The sequence below is a fragment of the Palaemon carinicauda genome, chromosome 17, assembly GCF_036898095.1.
Source record: "Palaemon carinicauda isolate YSFRI2023 chromosome 17, ASM3689809v2, whole genome shotgun sequence".
In the NCBI taxonomy this organism is placed as follows: Eukaryota; Metazoa; Arthropoda; class Malacostraca; order Decapoda; family Palaemonidae; genus Palaemon; species Palaemon carinicauda.
Window position 1 is genome coordinate 114,650,648 of NC_090741.1, and position 17,935 is coordinate 114,668,582.

Here is a 17,935-nt window from a genome sequence, read left to right on the forward strand (position 1 = left end):
GATGGACAATGGATGACAAGCAATATATGACTGATGGCGGATGACTGAAAATGGGCAGACGATGGATGTGGATTTTTCACAAAGGTCAACGGACGCGAGACCTCACGTGACCTTATGATAACCCAAAGATATATTTGGAAATAACAGCGAAAGGACTGATGTCTCTTGCAAGAATTTTTTTTTTTTTTTCGAATCAATGGTTTTCAAGGAGATATACACATGAAATTTAAATATATTTGTAAAGAAGTGACAAGAAACGGAAGTAAGTACAGTGTATCAGACCTGTCATTCAACAAAGTACTTTTCTCGAATAAGAAAAAAAAATGTGACACAACAGTGGCCGTTTCCTTTGTTGTCCAGAGAAAAAGTAAAGTTCTTTGATACGACCACCCAAGAGAGCAAAGAAAACAAACTGCGCGATCGATCCTATGCTAATATAAGAAGTAATGGGAGAGAGAAACTTTCCTAGTCTAGCCAAAATAATAATGAGAATAGCAAATGGAACCATTGATGAATGTAAGTTTCCTAAATCTGAGAAAATGGCTATAGTCACACCAGTTTTGAAAAATGCATTCGAGTACCAGGCATTAAGTTCATATAAACCTATTTCAAATCTATCCTTTGTCTCAAAAGTGCTTGAATATGTAATTCTTGAACAACTAGTCAGCCACTTAGAAGTAATAGAAGCTTTGCCTGACAACCAATCTGCTTACAGAAAACTATACTCTATGGAGACAGCCATCTGCTCTGTTGTAAATGACATGCTAGGAATGATGGATGAAAATAAATGTAGTATCTTAATACTGCTCGATCTCAGTGCTGCTTGTGGTACAGTGGTGCATGAACTGCTACTAAATGATCTGCGGTCCATCGGCGTTGAAGATCAAGCCTTCGAATACCTAAAAGACTACTTACTTGGTAGAAATTACTGTGTGCAAATTGGAAACTCTTATTCATCATATGAACCCCTTAAACAGAGGGGTACCCCAGGGAAGTGCACTTGGCCCAATCTTATTCTGCCTGTATACTATTGGTCTATCGAAAATGCTACAAAGGCATGGCGTGAAGTTTAAACTATTTGCAGATGACACACAATTTTACTTCTCCATAAATGATATACATGACACTACTGAAACTCTAAACCGAATCCTTGATAGTGTTAGAAAATGGATGACATTTGAACAACTAAAGTTAAATGAGAACAAGACTGAATTCATGGTGGTGGGCAAGAGAAATAGCGTAAGGAACTTAGGTGATATTCAAATGAACTTAAATAATGAATCGGTGCCGATATCTAGTAATGTTTGAAATCTAGGTGTATTTCTTGACTGCAACCTATCTCTGAATGCCCAAATAAATAATATAATAAAAACTGATGGTTATTATCTAAGAAATATTGCGTTTATAAAAAAGTACATGGATGAAAATTCTGTAAAGAAACTTGTGATAAATTGTGTTATTACCAGGATTGACTACTGCAACTCTATCTATTACAATTTACCAATAAGTGCAACCTAAGAAATTACAAAACATAATAAACAGAGGAGCAGGACTGATAAAAGGTGCCCCACCTAAAGAAAGGATCACCCCTATACTAATCGATTTACACTGGTTGCCGATTAAAGCAAAAATTTAATTTAAAATATGTGCAATAACCCACCAAGTTATCAGAACCGGGAGTCCAAAATACTTAAAAGAAATGCTACATATTGCGCAGCCAACAAATCGTGTCAACACGAGGATAGATACAGATTGCTTCAAACTGCTGGAACCTAGATTTATGTCTACTTTAGGCTCCAGGCCCTTTAAATATGCGTCCCTGGGACTATATAATAAGCTTCCACGAAACATTCGAATGCTTGAAGGCATTAAGGCTTTCAGAAGGAAACTGAAGACTTTCTTATTTCATGAGTCCTTTGACAGTGACGATTTAACATTAAATGAAATATGCGCGATATGAAACGTTAAATACTCTGAACGAACAAGGTAAAACGACAGTGGAGGTCCTATAGAGAGTGAGGTTCCCTTGCTGTACGGGACCGGAAAACCAGCCATCAAAATAAAAAATAAATTCAGTCCTTGAGCGGGACATCCAATCAGAAACAGGTGCGACCACTTCAGGAAGCAGCACGGGCTGAGTTACAGAAGGATTAACGAGAGAGAGAGAGAGAGAGAGAGAGAGAGAGAGAGAGAGAGAGAGAGAGAGAGATAATGGCATATGGTCATGCAAACAAAAGCATAAGACCAACAGATGAAACGTATTTCTTTATTTCAAAATCCCAATTTTGTAAGAACTTTAAAATGTATATATATTTATATATATATATATATATATATATATATATATATATATATATATATATATATATATATATATATAGATAGATATATAGATAGATAGATAGATGTTTCATTAAAACTTCCCATTTGCATATAGTTTGCTTTATAGTGTACACTTTGAACAAGGTTCTTTAAGCGCCAAATTCTTTGCACGCTCACACACACACACACACACAAACACACACATTTAATTACAGCAATCTCTCTTTTAGGGATTATGTATGCTGCTTGACTCTTTTAGCTTCCTTAATTTTTACCATTTAATCTAAGCTACTTCCTTTTAGTCTTCTCTATTTTAATCAGTCATGCTTCCCTCACTTTCCATTGCCTCATTTCTCACAAATCACTCTAGTAGACGTACTCTGACCAAGTCCTCTGAGTCAAGAAGGGAATACTTAAACCACCTCAAGATGATTACAGTAGAAACTTCACTGGCTTCCAGAAATTAATAAAACTGAAATGAATTAATAATTACGAATAAATAATTACCGTATTGAATCAAGTAACTGTTACCTTATAAGGTTTTTCAACCTCTTGTAATGAAACTATATCAATGTTATATTTGGTACCCTAAGATATTGTTCCACAATAGAATAATCTGAGGACGTTTTCATTTAATGGCTCATCTTATCAGTAGCTAACTAATTAGCCAAGAACCATTAGTAGGTACTTAATCGACGAATTACTACTTAGCAGGTATTTAATCAACCAAGGACTGCTTGGAAGCTAGCTAATTGACTATACATTGTTTAGTGGTTAACTAATTTACCAATGACATCTTAGGAAGTAGTTAAGGGCCGGCCGGTTAAGGCCGTTTTTAAACGACAGGCCATTGACATTCGTACCACTAAATAAGGTGACTTAGGACCTCTGACCTTTCAATAAATAATTACCGTATTCAATTGAGTAACTTGTTCATAATAAGGTTATTTTAGCTTTTGTGATGAAAACATATCAAAGTTATCCATAATACTCTAAAATATTGTTGCACAATAGAATATTCTTAGGAGGTTTTAATCTAATGGCTCAAGTTATCATTGGCTAACTAATTAATCAATGACTATTAATAGGTAGTTAAGCACCTGACTCCGTTATAGTTATTTAATTAACAAAGGACTACTTAGTAGGCAGTTAATTGATTATTTAGAGATTAGCAGTCAACTATTATACCAATAACTGCTTCCTTTAGGAAGCAGTTAAGCGGCCGATGTCTGTTTAGTAAGAAGTTGATTGACCAGTAGCTGCATAGGACACATGCAGAAAACCAATGGTTACTTTATTGACAATTAACGCGTAATAAGTACCTAATCAATCAGTGTCTGTTTAGTAGGTAACTAATTGCCAATGACTACATAGTAAGGAGATAATGAGTGCCTACCAGGCAGCCAATAAACAAAAAGCTGCTTTGTTGGTGGCTAATTAACCAATGACTGTTTAGAAAGTAATCAATGGCTGTATAGGAGGTAGGTAATCGACCAATGACATTTTAGGAGGTAAGTAACTGACTTATGACTGCTTACTAAGTTCCTAATTGATCAATTGTTGCTAGATAGGTAGATAATTTTCCAATGGTTGCTCATTAGAAAGCCTATCCAGAAATGGCTTATTTTCTAATAACTAATCGACTAATTCATGAGTATAAGGTAGCTCATTTAACTATGACTTTTTAGGAAGAAGGTAATAGACCAATGACAGATTAAGAGGTAGCTAATTGACCAATAACTGTGTAGAAGGAAGCGAATCAACGAATGACTATTTAATTGGTATATAATCGATCATTGACTGCTTGACAGGTAACTAATTGACTAATGACTATTTAGGTGGTAGTTACCTGAGCAATATTTTTTTCGTAGGTGGTTGTTTGACCAATAAATGATAAGAGGTGATCAATAAAGAAATGACTGTTAGGAAGTACCAGGAGATCAACGATGTTTGGGAGATATATGATCGACCATTGACTCCTTTGACAGTAGCTAATCAAACAATTGCTGCTTAGTTGGTAGCAAATCAACTATTTTATACTACGTATGGAGATAATCAACCAAATTACATCTAAGGAGGTAACTTATTGATAAATGTCTTTTTAGTACGTAAATAATCAGCATAGGACTAATAATAATAAGGTAACTAGGACATAAATGGCTTCTGAGAAGACATTTAAACAATCACCACCTAGTAGGTAGCTATTCAACTAGTGATTGTTTAGGAGGTAATCAATCAACCAATAACAGTTCAGTAGGTAACTAATCGATACACAACAAAATTGGAGGTAGGTAATGAACCTATGACTGCATATCAGGTAACTGATCAACCAATGACAATTTTGGAGTTGGACGTAGCTAATGGTCGAATGAGTTCTTTGCAGGTAGTCATTCAACAAATGTGAACAACCACAACTACAAAAACAGCGATCTTCCCCTCCATTAGACTTAAAGGCATTCAATTAATATCAAGCATTTAAATGAAATTAATTGAAGTAGTCAACAAAGTGCCTCAAGATTTGCTGAGGGGTCGAGGGTTTAAGATCAATTAATAAACTTATATTGATGATAAAGACTCATTGGCTTTGGAATATGGCCAGTAGCCAGATGCAGCATGGCATCTTAGGCTAAGCATTTGTCATATGAAATTTGTTGATGATTCGAGTTGCACTGCATATATTATTCACAGTAAAACTTATTATGAGCCTTAAGTAATATTTACACAAATATGTCTCGTAACGGTATCAAAGTTCTATAGACAGTATATATTTATATATATATATATATATATATATATATATATATATATATATATATGTATATATATATATATATATATATATATATGTATATATATATACGTATACATATACGTGTATATATATATATATATATATATATATATTTATATATATATATTTATACATTTATATGTATATATATATATATATATATATATATATATATATGTATATATATATATATATATATATATATATATATATATATTATATTTATACATATATGTATATATATATATATATATATATATATATATATATATATATATATATATATATGGATACATACATATATATATATATATATATATATATATATAAACTTCATGAAGATGTTAATAACTATTACAAAGGCACCATTAATGTAAACCTAATTATTATAGAAGCTGATAATAACATATTCCTTTATACGAATTAAACCATCTGAATAAGTATTCATCTCCCTTCATTCTATTTTTTACTTTTTATTGAATTGGGATTCACTGAGCCACCAGGGACTCGAATTAAGATTTAAGAAAAAAAAATCTATGATTTAATGGACAATAAAAGGTGAGGCATCGAGAAACTCGATTTATGCTGACTTGGCAACTCTTTCAGTAAACAACCAGGGCCATTTCATTCTCGTTTTTCCTTTCCTAGAACGGATAATTTATGGAGCCGCTGATAATCAAACACATTTACTTTATCTAGAGCAATTAACCTACTGTTAATTGTTCCATGTCTTAATAAGTTTTCTATTTCATAGAAATAATTATAAATTATATAATCAATGTAAGTAGAAGCATAGCTGGAATTGTTATGAACAGCTTTTAAATCTATTTCCTGAAATTTATCTTCAACGATTATATAAGTAGACGGCAAAATATATAATTTATTCTATGTAAATTATCTAACGAGAACATGAAGCGTAAATTATGTTGCAACATCTTCTAAATGATATCCGGTAGTGCTGACAGAGTTGCTGAGTTGCACTTATGATATTCACTCAATGCCATACTTATTTGCTTCGGTATTTACTACCCAATCCCAACAAAATCTTTGGTGACACAGGAATTTTATATATATATATATATATATATATATATATATATATATATATATATATATATATATATATTTATATATATATATATATATATGAATATATATATATATATATATATATATATATATATATATATATATATAATATTTATGATAGCAGCAAAGTAAACATAATATGTAATATTCAGGCAGGAATATCAGATCTCCATTTAAAAACTTTTTGCTTTATTGCTGGCGTTCCATTTTCCCATGTGAGCTCATGCTAATCTCAGTAATAAACAAAAGCGAAATGAGAGAGAGAGAGAGAGAGAGAGAGAGAGAGGAGAGAGGAGAGAGAGGAGAGAGAGAGGAGAGAGAGAGTAAATATTTTACCATTGGGGAGAGGAGCTATTCTATGCCTAAGGAAGAGGCAAAGAGAACTTGACAAACTTATAATTCAAAACAAAAGGTTTAAGGATTAAAGACGGTGTCTGATTGGCTGGATTTAGGGATGAGGAAGAGGAGTCTTCTTCTCTCTGAAAGAAGATGGAGGAAGAGGAAGAAAGAAGAAAAATGAGGAAGAAGATAACAAGGTTGAGGAGGTGTTAGGTGAAAGAAAGTTCTCCCTATTGGGAGGAGAAAGATCTTTTCATAATGGCATCATTACTATTGGCTGATAACGTAATTAGGTTATTGGCAATAGAAATAATTTCTGGATGGAAGGCTCTATAGTCTAGAGGCTCAAAAGGGATGAAGGCAACATAAAAGAATTACTAGTTACACTAATCATTTCTAAGCGGGAAAGCTGGGAAGGGTCCAGAGAACTAGAAATTACCATTTCCTTGTTTTCTGTTTCTTTACTCGCGATTATATGAAAACAACACATTTATCTAAATTGACAATGTAAATTGTACGTTTATACAATTCAGATTTAGTCTGCACGAATTCACCCAATTTCATAATAAGATCGCATTAGAATTTCTGGAAAAGGCCGCCATTGGCCAGGAGTCAATCCAAGACGCTAATGATAACCTAATTTATAATTTGTTTACTGGAAATGATGGCTGTCGAAAATATTGCTTTCGCTGTTCAAATTCTGTCACTAGGTATTTTTTTTCTTTTTTTTTTTCGCTTCTTTTCAGTGCTCAGAGGCTGTGATTCTTTCCATGGGATCATAAAATTATCCTTTTTATTATATTGTTATTCCGATAATTTTGAGTGAAAGAGACTTATGTTAGACTTCCTGACATAAAAGTGTTTGTAATAAGTTTGAACTTCCTTACTTCCAGCTATTCATCCTCCAGATTAGAGAGATTCTTCCACAATCTGGTTACTGGTGGAATAAAACTTATAGTTTTGAGTATTGTAGTATTGAGCCTTATGATGGAGAAGGAAAGAATGCTAGAATTGACTGCATACCCAGTACTGCGTACATGAGGGTACAGTCTTGGAATATCTGATTGTAAAGGAACGTCAAAATTATTGAAGATCTTATGTATCATGCATAAATGATCAACTATATGACAGGGGTCAGAGTTTAGTTTCTAGCTCAGGAAAAAATGAATAAACCGTAAGTTTTTTCTCCAACCAATGAAAATGAGACTCATTAGTTGGAGACAAGCCAGATAGGTTAAAAATATTCGAACGAAAGTAAAATGAAATAATTAAACTATTACGTTAGAATAGATTAATCATAGAAAATCTTAGAACAGTTTCTCAATAAGTCTTTTTTGTATAAACAGACTGACTGATTTTTTTTCTTAACTAATCTTATCGTTTAATTATCTTTTATTCCTCTTTCGTCAGATCTTATATTTGCATTTTAACGTGTTGATTCTAACATAAATATTTGTTTGCATATTTCATCCACTTGGAATATGATTGCATTTTATTATGATTCCCAAAACTCAAAATTATCATGTTATTTAAAACTCTCTCTCTCTCTCTCTCTCTCTCTCTCTCTCTCTCTCTCTCTCTCTCTCTCTCTCTCCTCTCTCTCTCTCTCTCTCTCTCTAAAATCTTTATTCTAGTCTCTAGTTTCTTCTCTTCTTAGTTCATTGTTATTTTATACATCTTCGGCTCCTTACCTAAGGAGACTTGTCTGTCTATTTATTTCTCTGTTCATACGAATGTCTTGTTTTGTGTCCTTTATGAAGCCTCCCAAATGAGCAGCTTTTGTTTTGTGGTCAGTATCTCAGAAAAAAAAATTCTTTTGTGAGGCTTCCAGAAGAATTGTTTTAATTAAACCAAAATGCTAAAAATCTTGCCTTGCTTTCTCTCCCAGATCCTCTGTTCAGTTTTATTAGTTTTGTTGGTCAGAAAAATTATAACCTCATTAAAATTTTTAATGTTCACTTTTTCATATATCTGTCGCTAGAAAAGATTTTTATTTCTTTGAAAACGAGGAAAAAGGTCAGGAATATTTTGTATTCCAAAGAGTGTTCGTCTAAGAGAGAGAGAGAGAGAGAGAGAGAGAGAGAGAGAGAGAGAGAGAGAGAGAGAGAGAGAGGAGAGAGAGAGAGAGAATAAAACAAACTAAAAACTATGGTATAATAAATGAGAATCTATTATCTGCCATGGCCATACGCTTACATTTTTATTGAAATTTCAACGGGGATTTTACTCACGGAAATTTTCACATTTCAATTTAATGACATATCTTTTTGAAAGTTATTTTAAAAATCATGTTGATTTCAATCTTTTACTGTCTAATGAAATTTAAACTCCGAGTCTCCTTCATATAATTATGATTGAAATCAAGTACATCTATAAATTTTTCAATAATTTCTAATGATTATGATAACTGCTATTTTCTATTTTCTTACGGAAAACGGAACGTTACTATTATTACTCCTTTGCATGATTAGAGAATGAATGAATTCATTTTCTTATTTCAAATCAATGTTACATGTTTTGCGTGGAATTATTTTGTGTGTGAAGTCATTTTACCTCTTTTGGTGAAAGGAAGTTGACGGATGTTTACTTTTACTAGATACAGATGAGCTGAACATGAAGAATTGAGAGAATAATTCATTGTTTAGTTCATTTTAATCTTTCAGTAAAAGGAATTTAATCTTCACTCCTTCTTTGTTAGAAAAAGATTAACTGACTTGAATAAACCTTCTAAAGAATGGAGTCGAAGGAGGGGGGGGGGGGGGGGGGGGTTGCTGTTAAACAATACGAAAGTGTCTCCTTAACAAGTCTTTATTTAGGGGGGAGCTCTTTGACGTGTATAGGTTTGTTTGTACAAAGCTTATACACTGAGATTGTAAACATTTTGAAAAGAAATTATAAGTTTAACAATATAAACTTTTTGAAAAGAAAATATCAATGCAAGAGATTGTCAAAAGTGTAATGTAAAATATCGACAAATATCCTTGAACTTCAGAAAAGTCGTATACTAAAAATTACAGAAAAATATTCAAGAATTTACTAAATACGGGACAAAATTAGAAAATTACGAAAATTATCAAAATATATAACTACAGTGTATGGTAAAAGTGAAGAAAGGGATCTTAACCTACAAAACATCTTATGATCAAAATCGCCGATAAAAAATTGTGTTTTTTTTAAAACACTCTGGCGATATTATCTTGTCCAATTAAAGTCTCTTCCACTCCGGTAAACGAGTCGGCAAAGATAAACAATCCAGAGGAAAGAAATTCAACCTTTTAAATGTCTAATTCTCGAGTTTTAGAGAGAGAGAGAGAGGAGAGAGAGAGAGAGAGAGGAGAGAGAGAGAGAGAGGGAGAGATAAGAACTTCGGAATGGAATTTGGTAAAAAAAACACCGAACGAATTATTCTGAAATTACAATAAGAGATGACGACAGCTTTGAAAAAAATCCGATGGACAAATAATCGGAACTCGAGCGTAATTCTTTTCGTTTAATACATGAAATAATATTATAACCTGTTATATTGAATTACCTTTGAACCCTCTTCTCTCAACAACGAGCTTCCTTTACCTTGGGCCACTTTTGATCTAAAAACAAGAAAAAAACAAACATTCTTTAGTATATATCGAAGAGGTTAAGAAAAGCTGACTTTTCTTCCAAGTATTATTTTTTCATCGATAGTAAACCTTTAGAGAAAGTTTTCTGAAAAAGACTCATCTACATCATATCCGGATCAAAGAAGTTAAAAAAGAAGAAAAACTAAAAGAAAATCGTAAGGGAGATCTTTGAGGAAACCCCGCTTAATTTGGAATGATTATTTTGACGCGAATTTGATAAGTTTATGTGTCAAATATGGAAAAAAAGTTCTGTCTCATTTCCGTAGGGAGACCAATGTACTGTTATTATTATTATTATTATTATTATTATTATTATTATTATTATTATTATTATTAGACTGGATAGTGATAAATGAGATGATGCATTTTCTCTGTATAGATAAAGAACTCAAATTGAGAATGTTATCAGCAAAATAGATAATTCTCGATAACCAAAGAGTATGCAATAAAGCAATAATAGCTTGTTTCTCTCCATGACAGAAAGAGAGAGAGAGAGAGAGAGAGAGGAGAGAGAGAGAGAGAGGAGAGAGAGGAGAGAGGAGAGAGAGAGAGAGAGAGAGACCTAGTCGTAGAAAGGTGTTGACATGGATGGTGGTACATCGACGGGAATTAAGAGAGATGAATGGAAATTTCGGAGTGAAAATTGACAAAGGTGAATCCAAAATGGTGATAATGTTATGACAATGGGAAATCATAAAACCTTAGAGGAGGTAAGTAACGACCGATCTGAATTCAGAAGTGTAATTCGATTTAAAAAAAATAGTCGCAAAATAAGTACAGTATTACGACATTCAATTACTGACTGTTTTCTTTGTACTTTCAGAAAGAATAATTTTATCACAAAGTTTACCTTCTTGTACTTAGTATCTTTTCCCTTATCTTATGATAGAAGAGGATGGAAAAACTTCTTCTCTTACAGGAGTAAGTTTCGTATCACCAGAAAACTTCCAAGGATGAAATTTTTTGGAACGACTCGTCTACATCATATCAACATCTGAAAAACAAGAAATGTGGAAAAAAAAAACTAAATAGAAAGGGCGCTCTTAAGAAAACTTTCCTTAATTAGGAAGGATTATTATAAACATACAAAGTTTTGGAGTAAAAATTATGGAACAAGTTGTGAATATTTTTCTTTTCTATGGAGAGAGTAATTAACCCTATTTGATTACATTATTAGCATTATTGTTATTGCTACTGCATTCTTATTATCATTTAATTCATGTAAGAATGATAGAGGGGATAGAAAACTTAGCGATAAGAGAGAGAGAGCTGGTTATAAGGAATTACAGAGATTTTGGATATCTCAAAGACTTTTTATAGTCCATCTGGGGAGACTCCATTTGCTCTTCGGTAGAGCGACTTGGTTTGAACATTTATAGAGTTTTGATGATCTTGTCTAACTTATTCTTGAACGCATTTACCATGTTATTGTTTCGTACATCCGCTAGAAGTTTTTTTTTTCCATGTATTTGCTATTTTGTATGTAAAGAAATTGCCACATTGAGTGGTGTATCTTTTCAATTCCAGTTTGTATCCGTTACCTCTGGACTAATTTGTGCGAAGCGTGAATAGACTGTTGCAATCTACATTTTTTTTTTTTTCAAGAATTTTTAATGCCTCTATATACTTTCCCCTCAATTGTCGAGTTTGTAAATCCAATAAGTTCAAACGTTCCATTCTTCGTCTATATCCAAATTGCCTTTGAATTATAAATAGTTTGGTGGCCCTAGCTTTTAATGCTTCCAGTCTATCTACTGTATATCCTGCTGGATACTTGAAGCCCAGAATTGGACTCTGTATTCTAAATGAGGTCTCACCAGTGATGTGTACAGCTATTTTATATTGTTGGTTTCTGTATATGAATTGTCTCTTTATGTAACTTTTAGTTTCTGTGCTTTCTTTTCATATTTTATGCTCTGATTTTTGTAACATCAAATCTTTGCTAGGAATAATGTCTAGATCTTCCTGCTGGACCACACTTTCTTTTTCATTACCCAGTAGTGAGTAATCTGTTTCTGGGTCACTATAACCTGTGTGCATGACTTTATATTTCCCACAGTTGAAGGTCATTTGCCATTATCCGAGCCAATCACCTAACTTATTTAGATACTCTCTTAAGGCTTGTATGTCTTCTAATTCGCAGCATTTATGCCCAGTTTAGTATTGTGGGCAATTTTGAATTAATCCTAAATCTATGTCGTTAATGTAAATTAGAAATAGTAATGGGCTAAGCTCGGATCTCTGAGGTACTCCACTTGTAATTGCTGCCCACTCTGAGGATTATCCATAGATTACAACTTTCTGTTTTCTGTTTGTTAGCCAATATTCGATCCATTCATCTTGCTCGTCAATGATGCCTAGTGCTTTAATTTTAACCGTTATTTTTTATGACGGACTTTGTCACTGGTCTTTTGAAACTTTATGTATATGATGTCTATTTCCCTGCTTTTGTCATAAATGATCATGTGGAATATAACAAAAGATTTTTCACACATCATCTCTTTTGTCCAAAACCATGTTGGTTGTTTATCAGAAGATTTTGTTACTCAATAAGTTCTACTATTGTTTCTTATAAAGATTGTTAAAAAAAAAATGGCAAGGAACTGAACTTAGACACAGGTGTGTAGTTACCAGGCTCTTCTTTTGTTTCTTTCTTGTAGATTGGAGGAGAGAGAGAGAGAGAGAGAGAGAGAAGAGAGAGAGAGAGAGAGAGAGAGAGAGAGAGAGAGAAGGAGCACCTTACGTATTCAGCATGAAATGTCTATCTGCCTGTCTGTTTCTGGAATTATATACAGACCTTTGAATGATATAAAAGGCGAATCCGGATACATAATGTCATGGCTGCTGTATCAGAGATCTTCAAACGCTTCGCTACCTTTCTTAAGATTTATGGATGTTCTTGAAAGAAGCAAGGAATGTAATGCATCGTTTATGTACACTCATCTATGTTCGTAAGTTCCTCATCTATCCTGTGATCCTTTGTAATGTTAACCTGCCAGATGCAGTTATCACTTGAATTCTCTCTTTACATTGAAATGTTTCTTCGTATATACATAGTTGATAATTATTACAATCATATTACACAGGTTGATAGCATATCTGCATATGTTACTGCCCTGGTGAATATGTTCTCAGTCATCCTACGTGCCTTAAGTACTCAATATCAACCAGTCTTCATACATATTACATAAGATTTTTCATGATTCAGATCATCAATTTCTTTCAGAACTTCCTAAAAATTACCATCTTGTACGTAATACTGAATATGAAGTTATTTTTAAAATACAAGCCATCTGCATCATAATAACAGAGAACATTGTAAAAGTTTTATTCCAACTTCAGCCAAATTGTGAAATAATTTTCGTAATAAGGCAGTTGACTCAATGGAAATGTAAAATTGAAATTTTTGAGTAAATGCTTTTTTGTTGAGTAGGTTGACATAAATCTCGCTTTATAGCTTATATACTACTGACCTTTTTTGATTTATTGTTTATTTTTTCATTACTGAAATATTGCATATATACAGGTTTTATATATATATATATATATATATATATATATATATATATATATATATATATATATATATATATGCATATACTGTATATGTGTAATCATATATACACATATACAAATAATGTGTGCATATCTATACACATATAGTATACACACAAATATATATATATATATATATATATATATATATATATATTATATATATATGTGTGTGTGTGTGTGTGTGTATGTATGTATATAATATATATATACATATATATATATATATATATATATATATATATATATATATATATATATATATATAATTTGGATATGAGGTTCTAAACCGAATTATAGGTTCTAGAAGAAAAAAAGCTCTTTTTGAAAACCTCCTCTCTATTGAACTCAAGTGTTACCAATAACCTTCCTCAACAGCAACTGTATTGGAACAAGAAAATATAAACGATACTATAATCCTTCATCTTTAATATCTTACGAACAACAAACTGTTCAGTCACTTTCTCTCTTTATTTACATTCTACTCTCAGTTTTCTTTATTCTTCACGTGCTTTGGCTATTTTTTTTATAACAAGTTGTTTATCGTCGATAAAAGAAAAGGCTGTACAAATCTCACTCAGCCATTCGGGAGACTTTTCTTAAGCCGCGCGAATTCGAGACAGTTTGAGGGAGAAATATAAATCTTTTTCTACCTCACATTGATAGGCTTCCGGTTATGAATAGAAGAAAGACAGGGAAAATTAAATAATGACACCAGGAATGAACGAAAATGGAAAACACAAATTTCTGGACAGAAGTAAGTTCTTTAGTCTAATCAAGCAATTGAAACAAGGCAATAGGAAATTCCAGGAGATTTAAAGCTGCAGTTCTCAAATAAATTATTTTCCTAAAGTACCATTAACGGACCAATATATGATATTGTGTGTATGTGTGTGTTTGTGTGTATGCATGTTTGTGTGTGTATTACCTTATTGTTTTTGTTTTGATTAGTACGAGCTGAATATTGTATCCTTTACATAACAAAATTTACTTTTCCTAGAAATATATTGACTTTATGGAGACAGTATTGATAGGATATATAAAAAATGTTGACTACCTCTAATTTAACAAAAATGTAAATTTCATGATTATTTTAAAAGAAATTTTGGATGGTGGTAAACATTGGCTCTTTAGTTAAAGCAGCAACGAGTGCTGTTAATTCTCTTCAAAGATACGAAAAAAAGTTCTTTTCCGATTCATATTTGTTTAAATCTAATACGATCCATCGATTGTTATTCAGAAAAATTACCGATTGTCAAAGAAAATCAAATAATATTCAGATAATTTCAAAACCTTTAACAGCATCAACTTCACCTAATTTATGAGGTCAAAATGATAATTAGTTTTATTTAATTTAAAAATGGTATCACCAAAGATCAAGCTTGAATGGTAGATATATTCTCAGAACAATGAACTCATGATTATAACTATAGGAAAATCTACTTATACTTTAGTTTATCAGAATCTATCTAAATTACCCTTTTTGTTTGAAGGCAGACGTACATTTGCATAATTCCAAAAGATATATAATATCTGTAAACATATGTGATACGTGACAAGCAGCAATAACTGAAAACCTCAAACCTCCGCCAAGGCAAAGTTTTCTACTGCCTCATTGACCCTTTCTCGCCTCAAAATCATATCTTAATCACTTCCAGATTCTAGTTAGTTTTTGCTTGTCAGGACAAATGTTTATGAAAATCCACTTACAAATATCTTTTTACAAACTCTAGGTAGAAAATTAATCCCGGGTTTTTTATTTTTTATTTCTTTTAATATCCAAAAAACGGCCAACAAGTTCAGAAATGTTTGCATTCACAGAGAAGAAGAAGAAGAAGAGGAAGAAGAAGAAGAAGAAGGAGGAGGAGGAGAAGGAGGAGGAGGAGAAGGAGGAGGAGGAGAAGAAGAATAAGAAGCCTAGGAACTCTCCTTATTTACCACAACGCAACAATTGATTAAATTCATTTTATCAGTAGAGTAATTAGCAACTTTGCCTCATTAGTGCAAGAACTCATTGCGAAAGGTGTCATGAAACCTGCCAGCGTTTAGTAAGTTACCATCATCTCACTAATTGGCGTGGGAAAGTTAGACTCGAATTACTAATAACCAAAATAATATCTACATTGAGTAGAGAAATCTTGAAGGACAACGTTTTGTTTCTGCTGTGTTAATAATTAAAGTTGTGTGACCTGATAATTTTTTTGGAGAGTGTGACTGTGATCGAAATAGATTTCTTTCATAAAAGAAAATATTCCTAATGCTTCGTCTACTGAAACTTTTATTAGTAAAATCTCATTCTTGTAAGTTTCACTGGTTTAGAATTATGGAAAAATAATATTTTAAATATACGTTTACAGTTCCAAATGACAGTATGAGCTTTTTCGTAATACGAAAAAAAAAATTGGATTAGAAATACTTATATCAAATTATTGCTTTTCCGTAATTGATTTTCATCTTCAATTATAAAGATTGGTATCTCGCACCAACAGCTATAGGTGGAAAAAGGTTCAGCTAACCTATGACGTAATGAGTTGAAGAGAGCATTGAGAAAAGGCATTCTTTTGTATCGCGATGTTTTGTCTGTGTTTGTCAACAATTTGTTAAGCTGTATATCTGTTTTGTTTGTCTTTGTAGCGTGTTGAAAGACCGTCGGGGAGGAGGACTGTTATGACATTGTCACCTTGATCACGCATGCTCTGGTCTTACCATTAACCGTCTCAACCAACAAACCAACTGATTTGATGGACCCAAGTATATTTATAGGGCCTTGGATGACCCCAATATTAGGGGACTTTTCGCCTTACTGAGACGGTTGGCCAATTCCAACTACGATCTCATATAAGGAAGACTCAAGGCCCAGCAGAGTGAATGGTGGATTGATTGATTGATTGATTTATTGATTGATTTTAGGTTTTCTGGTATTCTGACATCTAAGGTCATTGACGCCGGTGAGGGGTGGAGGAGTTGCTGTTGGGACGTCATAGCCGATAGTTGCAAGGTATGCATTCGTTCGGTGTTATAGTATGACACCTCTTTTCCTAAATTCATTACTATAAGAACTTTGTCATGTGATTGTATTTAATACTAATCCTTCACGCCTGTGATTAATGTTAACAGGTAAGATTTTTCACAGTATTATATATCGACCATATGTAATAAACCCAAGATCAAATACATGTAATTAGGTTAGACTTCTTTTTAACATTTGCTGCTTATGATAATGAAAATCGGAATTCACCCTCAACACTTTCCTTATTCTGTTTTGTTCAATACCCTGGAAATGTCACGTAATCCTCATAACATTATTTTACACATTTGCTCTATGTCTGGGATGATATCACTAATAAACTTTAGGTGTAGATCATTGGCCTTATGCCAAAGTGATTTTAGTAAAAGATAAAAAAAGTAATCGGTAATGTAAGTGAAACAATCAATAATTAATAAAAATAACATTATCCTTGCGACAGCCTTTGTGAAACTGGATGCCAGCATGAATGAATATGAAAGTAATAATAAAGATGTTCTGATAAAAGATCATTTTTTAAACATGTGTTGTTAAAGAAGACGGCTGCCGCTCTGGCTTTAACCGTAGAACGAACGTTTTTAATTTTCCGATTTGGCTTTTTTTTTTTTTTTTTTTTTTTAGTAATGCATTATACCAGCAACTGGGATATCATCACAATTCATAAGAGGAGATAAAGTCTATATCATGGCTCCTTTTCTTTCATTCGGTAGACGACAAATAAAAGACCAAATATAAATACAAGTATAATTACTCAGCAATACATTTCATTACTTTGGCATAAGCTCATCATCAAGAAGAGGTTAAAGAGTAAGGCTTTAGTTGTAGGATTATATTCGGATAATGGGTCGTCAATATGGGTCCTTATTAGTTGGAATTGCCCCAAGGGTGGAAGCAGTAATTACTGGAATGCCACAGTCTCAGGCTATGCCTCATTGGGGAGGGTCAGTCAAGATTAGTGTTCACTTACGAATACATTTTTCCATTCTTTGTTCAATTCCTCATTCATTTCTGACCATTTTATATTCTTACTAGAAAAATTATACTTTCCATATCCTTCTCATCGTTTTGTGCTTTGTTTATCTCTGCGTTCACTTGCTTTGGAATGGACTATTAATTCTATGACATTTTGGTCTGAAATTCCCGTGTTATACACTATTATTTCTTCAACATAATTCACCTCATTCACAAATATTAGGT